The sequence below is a fragment of the Rousettus aegyptiacus genome, unplaced genomic scaffold (genome assembly GCF_014176215.1).
Source record: "Rousettus aegyptiacus isolate mRouAeg1 unplaced genomic scaffold, mRouAeg1.p scaffold_m13_p_17, whole genome shotgun sequence".
In the NCBI taxonomy this organism is placed as follows: domain Eukaryota; kingdom Metazoa; phylum Chordata; class Mammalia; order Chiroptera; family Pteropodidae; genus Rousettus; species Rousettus aegyptiacus.
In genome coordinates this window covers 7,467,631-7,478,704 of record NW_023416292.1, presented here as the reverse complement: position 1 = coordinate 7,478,704, position 11,074 = coordinate 7,467,631, and positions in this window count along the sequence as shown.

The following is an 11,074-nucleotide window of genomic DNA, read 5'->3' as shown; positions in this document are numbered from 1 at the left end:
ACACCGGATTTCAAGGAAGATAAAATATCTCATTTACGGTTTTATGTTGATTACATGTCGAAGTGATAATATTTTGTCTATACTGGGTTAAATAAAATGTATTATTAAAATTAATATCATCTGGTTATTTGAATTTATATTTTTTAACGTGGCTGCCAGAAAATTTAAAACGACATATGTGGTTCACATTATATTTCTACTGAACAGTGCTGGTCTTGCAAAAGCAACCAAGAGCCACCCAGGGCAGTCAGTCTGGGAGAGAGGTCCAGCAAGGGAAGGCCTGCTATGCCCACCTCATTCCTCACCATGAGGTGTTGTAAGTAACAGGAGCCTCCCAAGAACTTGTCTGAGAGTGTGTCAGACCTGGAACTAGGACCAGGGCTCCTGACCCCCATTCCAGTGCTCTGTTCCCTCCAGACGGCACCCCTCGCTCTCAGGGCTGGGCTCATGACCTTGAGGCTTGTGGTGGAGGGGAGGGAGAAGGTGACTTCGGGACTCTGGGCATCTATCCAGGGGACCTTCCCTGCTGGACCCACTGAGGTTTCAGGAACTAGGGGTGAAGGGGGGCCGATGGTACAAGTCTCTTCTTGCCAGAAGGGCTTGTCACAGCCTCCGAGCTCAGAGAAGAGATACCCTTTCCAACACAGGGCATGTTCTATTATTTATTAACCCTGAGGAGGGCTGCCCACGCTGGCCTTCCAGCTGGTTAATTGGATTTCATGACAACTTTCTTAAAGGGAATTTTCTGAGGAGCAGTGTTGTGTCCTGCCCCAGGGGTCCTGTGAGACTTCCTCTGTGTCACACGGAGCTTTAATCATACATGTCAGGGTAGTCCCAGCCCCACAGGAAGCCGTGGTGGGGCTAACACGGTCGCTGATGCTCAGGGGTGGGAAATATGTCCCTTTCTTGGCTGAGATGAAGAAAGTATAAACTATGTCTGATAGGCAGGAGACTATTGCTTAATTTGAGTGCCACTTCTGCTCTGATTATAGCCCCTGGTAGATGAAAGTATGCTGCTTATCAGAATCAGAATGTCATAGGTTTGCATTTCCTTTTGGTGAGGAGACTCTAATAAACATAAAGCCTGTGATGATAGGTATTACCAAGGCAGAGGCCCCTACTTATACAGTTACTTTGAGAACAGGCAGCAAAACACTTAGGAGGTCACCGATCTGCTCGTTTCTTTCCTCTGTGATCAGTTCTACCATGGTTAAAGTTTCACCCAGAGGATACTCAGGTGTGGACAGAAGGGAAGAGGCTACTGGTTCATGGGCACTCATTGTCCTATGGCCTTACCAGCTGATGAGGAGAGGCACAAGGCCTGCTGTGTAAAACCTATTCATCCCAGACAGGCCAGAATTCTTGGCGATATGGTAGGATTTACTGGAGACTCTTTTAAATTGTTAGATTTGTGCCAGAATGAGTTCCTATAGGGAGGGTTGCTAAGGATGGAGGCTGAGAAACTTAAAGCAAGAAGGCAAGGAGATAACCTTCTGCCCTGTCTCTTTCTTATGCTGAGTCCTGATGCTAGACTTTTATGGTAAGTACGTGCCCATCAACCACCGTCCCAGGGACCCCAGAGAAGAGTCTCGTCCTAGGTTTTGGAAGGGCCCCTGGAGAGGAGGGAGGGAAGGCAAGCATGAAGCGCTCGAAACCTCTGTAGATGAGGCGGGCTGGAGTTCAGAAAACCAGTGAATCTCTTTGACTGTGGGCCTTCTCTCCCTAAATGTCCCCCGAATCAACTAGGACAACACTCATAGAGCTATTAGGACTATGTACCTCCATTGTGTAAAATGACTTACATGCATACGCGTCCCAACAACCTAGTGATCTCAGTATTATCATTAACCTCATTTATTCACAAGGAAACTGGAGCTTAGGGAACTCAAGTCATTTGCTAGACACGAGACATTTATAGGAAGTATGTGCCCATAATCACAGTTCCATGGTCACAAAATTATGCGAAGCCAGACTTGTAACTAAGGTCTGATTCCAAAACTCATGTTTAATTCCTACTTTATAATGCCTTTCTGAACAAACCAACCTAAAATTTAAAAAAAATACATGATTCCATTTGAAAAGTCATTATAAAGGGAGGGCATTACATTTTATACATCACGGAACAGGTGTGTGCAAAGTAGCTTCATACAAAACGTGGACCTTGAATTGACCTTGAGGGGAAGTTACTCTTTGCATAAGTGAAGACGGGAAGAGGTTTTCCCAGGCTAAGGGAAAAGCAGGGGTGGTGGCTAGGAGATGAGAAGGAGCGAGTCGGCAGGGGAGGATCTTGAGAGGTTAGACATGGCTGGCGCAGAACCTTCCCTACAGGGAGCAGAAGGTGGGGTTGTGTAAGATCCTGGGCTGAGGTGTGGAGGGCATTGAAAGTCAGGCTGGGGAGGTGAAAAAATAACATTAGGCTGGTGATTTAGGACCATCAGCCACAGACTGGAAGGGGAGGGGATGTCTGGGGACTGAGGGGGAACTTCCAGGAAGTAGTAAGGTCTGGGGCACGTCAAGGCTGCAATGGTATTGCATTTTCAATTTTAAGATAACTAAAAGGAGAGAACTGACCATCTGTGGGAGCAGAGGGAGACGTCTGGGTGACTCTGAGACTCCAGTTGGAGAATGTGGACAGCGTCCCAGCATGCTATGAGGCTGCACCCAAGTCTGGAGACTCCAGAGCATCCACTGGGAACTCCTACCCTGCAGACCTGGCTTGGGACTACCGTCTCCCTTCCCAGCTCCTCCCTGCCCCCTCTGCAGAAGGGCTGAGTTCCCCATTTCTCCAGCCTCTTGTTTCTCTAATTTTATGATTGTATGAAAATAAGGTTCCCAAATTGCCTTTAATTAGCTTTAATAAGACAGCCTTTTTGCTAATTAAAATGATTATTAAGAAACCGTTTATTGAGAACGAACACAGTTGTTAGAACCTAGGAGAATTCTGAACTCTTAATAATAATAACAGCAGCCACCACCAGCCCTGTGGGGACATCAGTTCACCTGCCCATTCCTGAACTCAGGTGGGGTGGCACACGGGCTGGGGGCCCAGGGTTTCAACACTCTCCTTCCCCCTTTCCGGGGCACCTCCAGGACCAAATGCTGCCAGCATTCCAAGGGCTGCTCCTTTCTCCAGTACTGGAGTTCTTGCTGTAGAATATGGCCCCCCATAAAGCTTTGGGGTTTGCTTATCAGAGCCCGGTGCATCCAGAGCAAAGCTGAACAGGCCGCCAAAGGGCTGTGAATCAGGAGCGTGGAGATGATGCTAAGGCCTGATGGAGCCTGCACTCAAGGAAACCCACACCTCTGGGTAATGAGGGAGATTGGGGCTGGCAGAGCCCTGCAGCTCGTTTTAGTTCTCTCCTCCCTCTCCGGGAGGGCGGCGCAGGCAGCCAAAGCGAGGGACTCCTGTCGGGAAAAGCGTGAGGAGCCTCAGAGACGCCGGCTCCCGCAAGGAAGAAGCCCGCGCGGTGCAGCGAGGCGAGACCCAGGCTCTTGGCCCGAGGCGCCGAGGTGTAGCTTTCAGGTCCCCGGGTCCCCAAGTCCCCGGCCGAGGCTCTCTCTCCTGCCCCCTCCCTCCTCTGCCCCCGGCTACGCAGCTGCCGACAGCTCCTGGGTGACTGCAAACGCATGTGCTGCCATCTTTCCTTCCTGTAGGGAGGGGGCTGGGAGCAGGAGTCTGGAGGGGCTGGGGTAGGACCGTTTTGCAATTCCCGCGGCCGGGGAGGCGAGAGGGACGACTCAGATCCCAGGTGGTGCATTAGTTGGGGCCGGAGGGCCCTGGGCCTTCGTTTCTAGGGACGTCTTCTGGCCCCTATCTGCCATCTCGCGCAAAGAGGCATTGGTGGGGACGGAGGGGACCCTGGTGGGTCCCCTCCCGTCTGTAGGTGGCCCCTTCACACCACACTACACGCCCCCCCAGCTGCGCCCCGACGTCCCTTCCCCATAGTCCTCCTTTCGGGGACCTGGTCAGCTTGAGGTCTGGCAGCGCATTAAAAAGCAGTATTTTTAAATTTTAAAATATTACAGTGGAAAGCACGTGGGCTCTGGGTCCCACATCCCTGGGCTCCAATTTGGTTGGCCGAATTACCAGCTTTGTGATCTTTTGTGCCACTCTGCCTTAGTTTCCTGACAGTTTCCTTACCACGGGGCAGCTGAGAGGATTAAAGCAATCGCGGAAGTGAAGTCGCGCAGTCAGAAGCCCGAGACGGGCGCGCGAGTGCCGGAGGAACGTGCACTTGACCTCAGCCCATGACGGCGAAGGGCAGTGCTCAAGGCCCTAAGCCGCGGGGCTCGGCGGCCACTTACACGGCGAGGCTCTGGGTGGGTGAGGGTCCGCGTGCGCGGCGAAAGCTCCCCGGGGCTTCTGCGGTGCATCCAGGGTTGAGAACCTGTGATTCCTTCCCCTTTTTCGGCGAAGGAATAAACAAAGAGGCATTGGTGGCCCCGTCACACCACACTGCATATCCACAGACACGGTCACACGCACGCCCCTGTACACACGCACGCACACGCTGAGGTACACACACACTCCCACTCACGCTGGCACCGACACACCCACACCCACTGTTTCCTTCTGGCGGCCGGGACCCGGGTCCACGCGGGCGCCAGCGGTGGGACAGGCCCCGCCACTCCGACAGTCGCGGGCCGCGCGGCCCCGGTGCGGGTGACAGCGCGGCTCCTCCGAGCCCCGGGCGCTCCGCAGAGCCCCCGCCGGGCCGCGCCGCGCTCGCTCCGGCTCTTTGTTATGCTAATTCCCTTTCCCAGCTGGTGCCAGCTGCCTGCACAATGAGCGCCCCGAGCCCTCGCCAGCCTTCGCCAGCCAGGGAGTGGGGGCAGGGCGGAGGGGGGCGCTCCGCGCCCAGCGCGGGGGATCCCAAGCCTGCCCAGCCCGGTGGGGTGGCGAGCCGCCCAATAAGCAACCTTCCTCCCGTCCTCCCCTCCCCCATGCTCGCCGGGCCGCGCCCCTCCGGGCCTGCAGGGCATCCACTGATTCATTCCAGTCGCCCCGGCTGCCCGCCCTCCAGGTGCCAGGGCTTGATGAAAAGTAAAAGGCTCCTTGGCGGCTCCAGCGCAGTGCGGATGAAAGAGAAGCAGCCGCCTCCCAGACCACACAGCTAATCCTCCCATAAACCTCGAGCAAATAAGGGAAGAGGAAGAACAGGCCCGCTACAGATGTGGAGTGCAGCCTCCGGGGATCCCCAAATTAAAACTCGTACAGGAGAAGCACTTGGACCACCACCAAATGACACTAATTGGGTTATGGGACCATAATCTTGGCTCATATGAAAAAAAAAAAAAAACCCAACAGTTATAGTCACAGCTGCAAGGACTGTCTTCATAAAAAGAAGGGATGGGGGCGGAGGGGGGGAGGAAAGTCCGCTATTTTATTACCCATAAATGAGTGAGAAGAGGGTTCTCGGATCCCCCGCCTGCGTGGGGCAGGCAGGATGGTTGCTTGAAGGGAAGGACAATCTCGTGCCAGGGGGAGCAGCGCTGTGCCTGGCTGGCTCGGCATGTGGAGCTGCCGGGCTAACGGGGTGGGGGTGGGGCGGGGTGGGGGAGTGGGTGGTAACTGAACCGAGACGCCACGGGGAGCATGGCCTATCTGGAGGAATGCATTTCAGACAATAGGTTAGCAGACACGTGCAGAAAATCATCCTTCTGGACAGGAAAACCCAGAGACTTATTCTTTAAGAAACATCCAGAACCAATTTCTCAGTTTCAGGAGAGGGGACAAAAAGGCATCCTGGGGAAAGAAAGCAAGGGATGATGTGTAGAAAATATAAGTGCAAATCTTCAGAAAGCTCACCATTGTTAGAATCACAAATGTCAGAGCCAGGAGAGACCAATTTTTGAGGCCCTTTTGAGTGCAGCCTCATCATTGGACAGAAAATTAAGACCCAAAGAAGTTAAGGGGCTTGTTGGTAGTTAATCAGCTAGTGGACGGGAGGGCTGGGGAAGAACCTGCTCCTAATACCTAATTCGTGCTCTCGGTTTTAACTGGTTATAATTTTGTAGTTAAGTAACGGCATTCGTTTGACTGGAAACCGGTACAATAAAGCATAAGAAAATAAGCAAAAAGTTAGAAAAATTTAGAATGATTGAATTAAACCTTGTCGGATCTATAATGAGATTTTGAGTTGGAAATCAATTCTTACAAATGCCATCTCAGGGTTCTTCCTAGCTTGTATCTATTTATTTATCCATTACAACGCCACGATGAATAGATGGCCTCAGGATTTCTTTATGGGTCATTTCTGTGCGGGAACTAATACTGTTTCCAGACAGAATGAAGCCCTCCATCCCTCACATCCCTTGTACATTCAGTCATTTTGGCTAAAACCAGCTAGGTTAAGGCTGGACTGGTTGAGAATTCTAATCGATCATCCTTACTGGTTGGAATCCTACCAATCAGAAAATAAAAAATCTGATCCAGTTGCTGAAGTTTCCAAACACAAAGAGAACAAGGGCCTGGAGATAGCCTGCCCGGATCTCCCTGGGCAGGCTGAGATGTCCTGGCCTCGCTCTGCTGGCTCGTATAGCAACTGTTGGTGCCAATTATGAGATGCTAGAGCCTTTTAGGGCAGGAGGAGAACCCGTTCCAGAGAAGTCCTGGAACCACCATGGCACAACACTGCGTTTTCTTTCACTACATTCTGGTGCCTATTTCTTATTCTCAAACCATATGGTTCAGTTTAGTTCTCATTTCAGACCTACCCGTCAGCATCACTACAGGTATACCGCATCTTAAGGAAAAATACATACTCTTGAAAACTTGAGAGACACAGAAATGAAAAATTTTAAGTGGAATCCTATTTTGAAGCCATCAGTTGGGCTCTGAGTTTAAAGAGAACAAAGAAATGGATGTGGTTTTGCAGTAGGGACAACCGCACTCTACTTGATCGGCTTTTTGAACTTAGGTCTTATAAGTGGAAACTGTATTGTAGTTATTTTATGATAGGCCATGCCCTCAAAGTTATGATTATACAGAAAATTTACTTTGGCCTCTTTTATCAGATATAGGAACACTAGGAAATTATTTACTCAATTCTGTACTTTTTTGGAGTGAAAATAGGTTCAAGAGAATCATTCAGTACAGTAATTGAATAAACTTAAACTATGGCAAATCCTGGGGATGAGTCAGAGGTTAGCAGTTTTAATCTTTTCCCTTGTAAGGGACACCTCTTATTCCATTCACATAGCCAATGTTCTGAAAGATTCTATCTACAAAATAAACTGTATTTATTAAGGATAATGCCTTCATTTTCTCAATCAGTGTTTCTTTTCAGTTTGTGCTATTAACCCAGAACTGATTTAATTCCAGCTGGAGGTAAAGAAATCCGACATGGGTTAGCTTGTACAACTGCTTTCAGGAAATTTTGATTTCCAGTAAGTTTTTTGAAATATGAAAAAATACCTCAAGGGCATCAATGACTACATTCACAGCTGTCTAAGGGTCTTGGGTCCCCAGGTTTGACCACATTCCTCTATTTAATCTTGTGCTTGCCTTACAGAATCCAGGAGGCTGAACACTCCCCACAAAAAGGACTATCTGCTACTGCCAGGTCCAGCCTTCAGGGCGTCCACGGAGAGCAGTGAAATCCTAACAAATCACTGTTATCACACAACTATAATGTGCACCCAGGGTGAGTCACCTTCCTGATAATCCTGAAAACCTCATGAGGTGGTACAGAATGCCACCCCATTTTACAGCCAAAGAAACTGAGGCACTGAGAGGTAAAGTGGCTTGCTGGTCAAGGCCAAGGTTGTACAGCTACAGTTGCCAAGCTGGAATTTCTGTCTAGCCGGCATGCCTCCAAATTTCACACTCTAATGTCTGCAACGTTCGTGAGAAACCAACGATCACTGTGCCTGAGCTGAAAAGGAGAGAAGTGTCGTGGGCTAATGCCTATATGCAGTCACAGAGATATTTTGGTGGGTTCATTGAAAAGCGCAGCATCTAAGGGCTTGGAGAACAACAGTGAGAAACCCTCCCAGCTCCCAGAAAGAGCAGACATTTCTCTCTTCCGCAAAAAACACAAAGGAAACCCTTTAGCCCCTGAAATGTTTTTTGGTCTTCATAAACAAATTTGACCAAAAAAAAAAAAAAAAAAAGTCTTTCCTTTTTAATCTTTAGACTTTTTCTTAAATAAAGTGAATTCGCACTATAATACATGTGGAACACTGTATTTCTCAGACTTCTTCCACTCTACTCCATCAGAAATCCTTTTGCGGAAATCATTTGCCTTGTAGCCTATCTGTCATTCTCCGCTTTTGCCTTATCATGCACTCAAGGGTTTTGTGAGTTTTGGGGATGAGTGCTGAGTGCCTGAGTGCTGTGCCAGGTGCATTTCAGAGAGATCTGCCTACTTCTTGATTGCCAATGCACAAGAGTTATGTCATATCTGAGCTGAGCTCATTGTAATTGCTCAGGAGGCTTCTGCAGAAAGCCACCATGTCTAGAAGGCTCCGGGCTGGGTTCCCGTGTGAGCTGACCAATCAGAGAGGACAGTGGAGGCTCACAGGCCTGATGCCTGGACTCGGCTGCTGCCAGGGAATTACCTGGATGGTGGCAGCGCCTTCTGAAGGCCGCGCTCCTCCTCCGCCAAGTTCAGTTATTTGCCCACTCTCTTGGGATCTTGGCACGATGCAAGATCGCAACTTATGTTTCCTCAAGATTTTTTCTATGTGTGTTCTCCCCCACCCAAGATATGGCATTTTTATAAGATTTTATAAATTTAAATCAAGGGAACAGTTATAAAAATGGGGTTAGACACATGGAAAATTTCATGAGAAATGACTCATTCATCTCCACACATCCTATCAGTTTCACTATGGTCAAAGGCAGGTGTTTCCAGGCTATGAATAAGTAGTCTGCATTTTCAAAATTAACAAATTGGACCAACACCCAGGGAAAAAAAAAAAAAGCAACCATAGACAGCCCACCAGAGAACTGTTTACCAAAGACGATGAAGCTCATGGCGATGGTTTGCAAACAGCAGCAGACTAGCTTGTGTAAATTCCCTTCGTTTAGTCATAGTTCTTCAGCCTGTCACAGATACTGAAGGGAAATGCAGAAACAGGAAATTACAGACTATTTTAAACAGCATGTTTTATTAAACTCACTTGCTGATGCACTTTATGGCAGGATGTGAGATTCAAGTGTTCATAACTTACATCTTTGCAAGTGCTTTTCCTAAGTGAGTTCTCCCAGTTAAAATAAGGCATGTACCCGGGGCTGAGAACAATCTCTAAACTAGTAATTGTTTGACCTCAGGTCATGTAGCTATATCACATAAAATGGAGAAGTTTTAGCCATGTAAAGAGAACATACCTCGCTTATGCACTATAGCTCTAAGGAAGCAAAGGAAGCACCGTGTAATAACTTAAAAGACCTTTACTGCATTTATTTTAAACCACAAAATTAAAACACAGCAATCTTAAAATGAATTACTAGAAACCATCCACTGTCTCTTTTATTATTTAAATAGTGATCTTATTCTTCTCATCATGGGACAGTTCTGCACCCAGTTTAAACCATCATCGCTAATGCCATGCAGAATCCTTGCTTTGGAAATTGGGAGGGCTATGATAACTTTAACTATGAATGAAATGACTTCAAATTTAAAAGGCCGTCATAAAAATGGATTTGAACAACTAATTATTTTCAAAAACGTTTTCTGCTCACAATTTGAGAGATATAAAAGCCTAGCTGAACCACAAGAGTCCTCTTATATCCTTGTCCTGGTATTTATTGTGAGGGTGACATCTCTTCTGCAATGCCCATTTTTCTGCAAGTTGTTCTCGGCTCTCCTCGATACACAGAAAAGAAGTAATCAAGTGGAGCTGAAACACAAGTTCACGATTAGAGGGGTGGGGAGCCATGCTTTGGCGAAGTTATATCTACGAGCTCAAAAAATAAATATCTTCATTCACTCGCTTCAGCATTTATTCAACAAAGTAGCTTGTAAAATGGTCTAAATTCCTATTGTCTTAAAAGGTCATGCTAGAGATGCTAGGTCCTAATGATTGTTGGGTTGTCACATAGTCACTTCCACCGGTTTCTAATTTTTCTCCCTTCCTCCCAGCTCCCTATCCCTGCAATCTTGTCCCCAAGCCCCCTTCAAAGTGAAGTATAGGACAACAGGGTTTTAAGAGTGGAAGCATATGAAGATGATTACCTTTTGGCCTTTAAAAAATACCTTTACAGACCATCTTCCCCATCGCCCACTTTTAGAGAGGAAGGACCAGAGACAAAGGTTAATGATTTGGTTAATGAAATGCACCTAGGTGCCTAGGGGAGTTAGCAATTAAAGGCACTCGTGGGGAACTGGGCCATTTTCTTAAGTAAAGATTTCCTCTCATTTAACTTTTAAAAGTCTGGATTCTGCCACATCAGGTTTTCCTTAAAGCTGAGCACAGCAGTGAGAAAAAGCGCTACCTTCAGGTGGGTAGACTGCAGTGTGGCACAGAGGGTGTCTTAGCTTTCCCAGTCTCTGAGGATATAACTATAGACTTCAGTTAATAGATTCAACTTACTACCAAGGGGTGCCTGGACCACTCTGGAGAAACCTAGCTTAGCATCTCCTGAATAGAAACAACACAGGTGAGGCCCTAATGCTCTGATACCAACAACAGGAGTCTTTTTTGTTATTTAGATGAATGTTTAGGGATTATTTTTTGATGATGAAAATGTATTCCTTTTAGTATTCTGGAAATATCCCAGAAACGAAAACATGATGACTAAAAATTACAAATTCTAATGAAGCCGGATCCGAAGGCACCATTCCTCCTGCAGAGGCTCTAGTGGGTTCCACTGAGCAGAGGCGTGAGCCAGCAGCTCAGGTGAGTGCTGCAGAAAATCACCAACTTCATCATTTACAGATTTGGTCGTCAAGAAAAACATCTGGTAATACTGCAGCTTTTAAAAAGCAAAAGGATAAATCTTTTCTTTCATATTTAAATTTCTATGATGCCTTACACTCACACTAAGAATGCTACATTTGACAAATTAATTAGCTTCCAACTAGCTTTCCCCTTTTAGCAAATAAAATATTAGCCTCTAAGAATAACA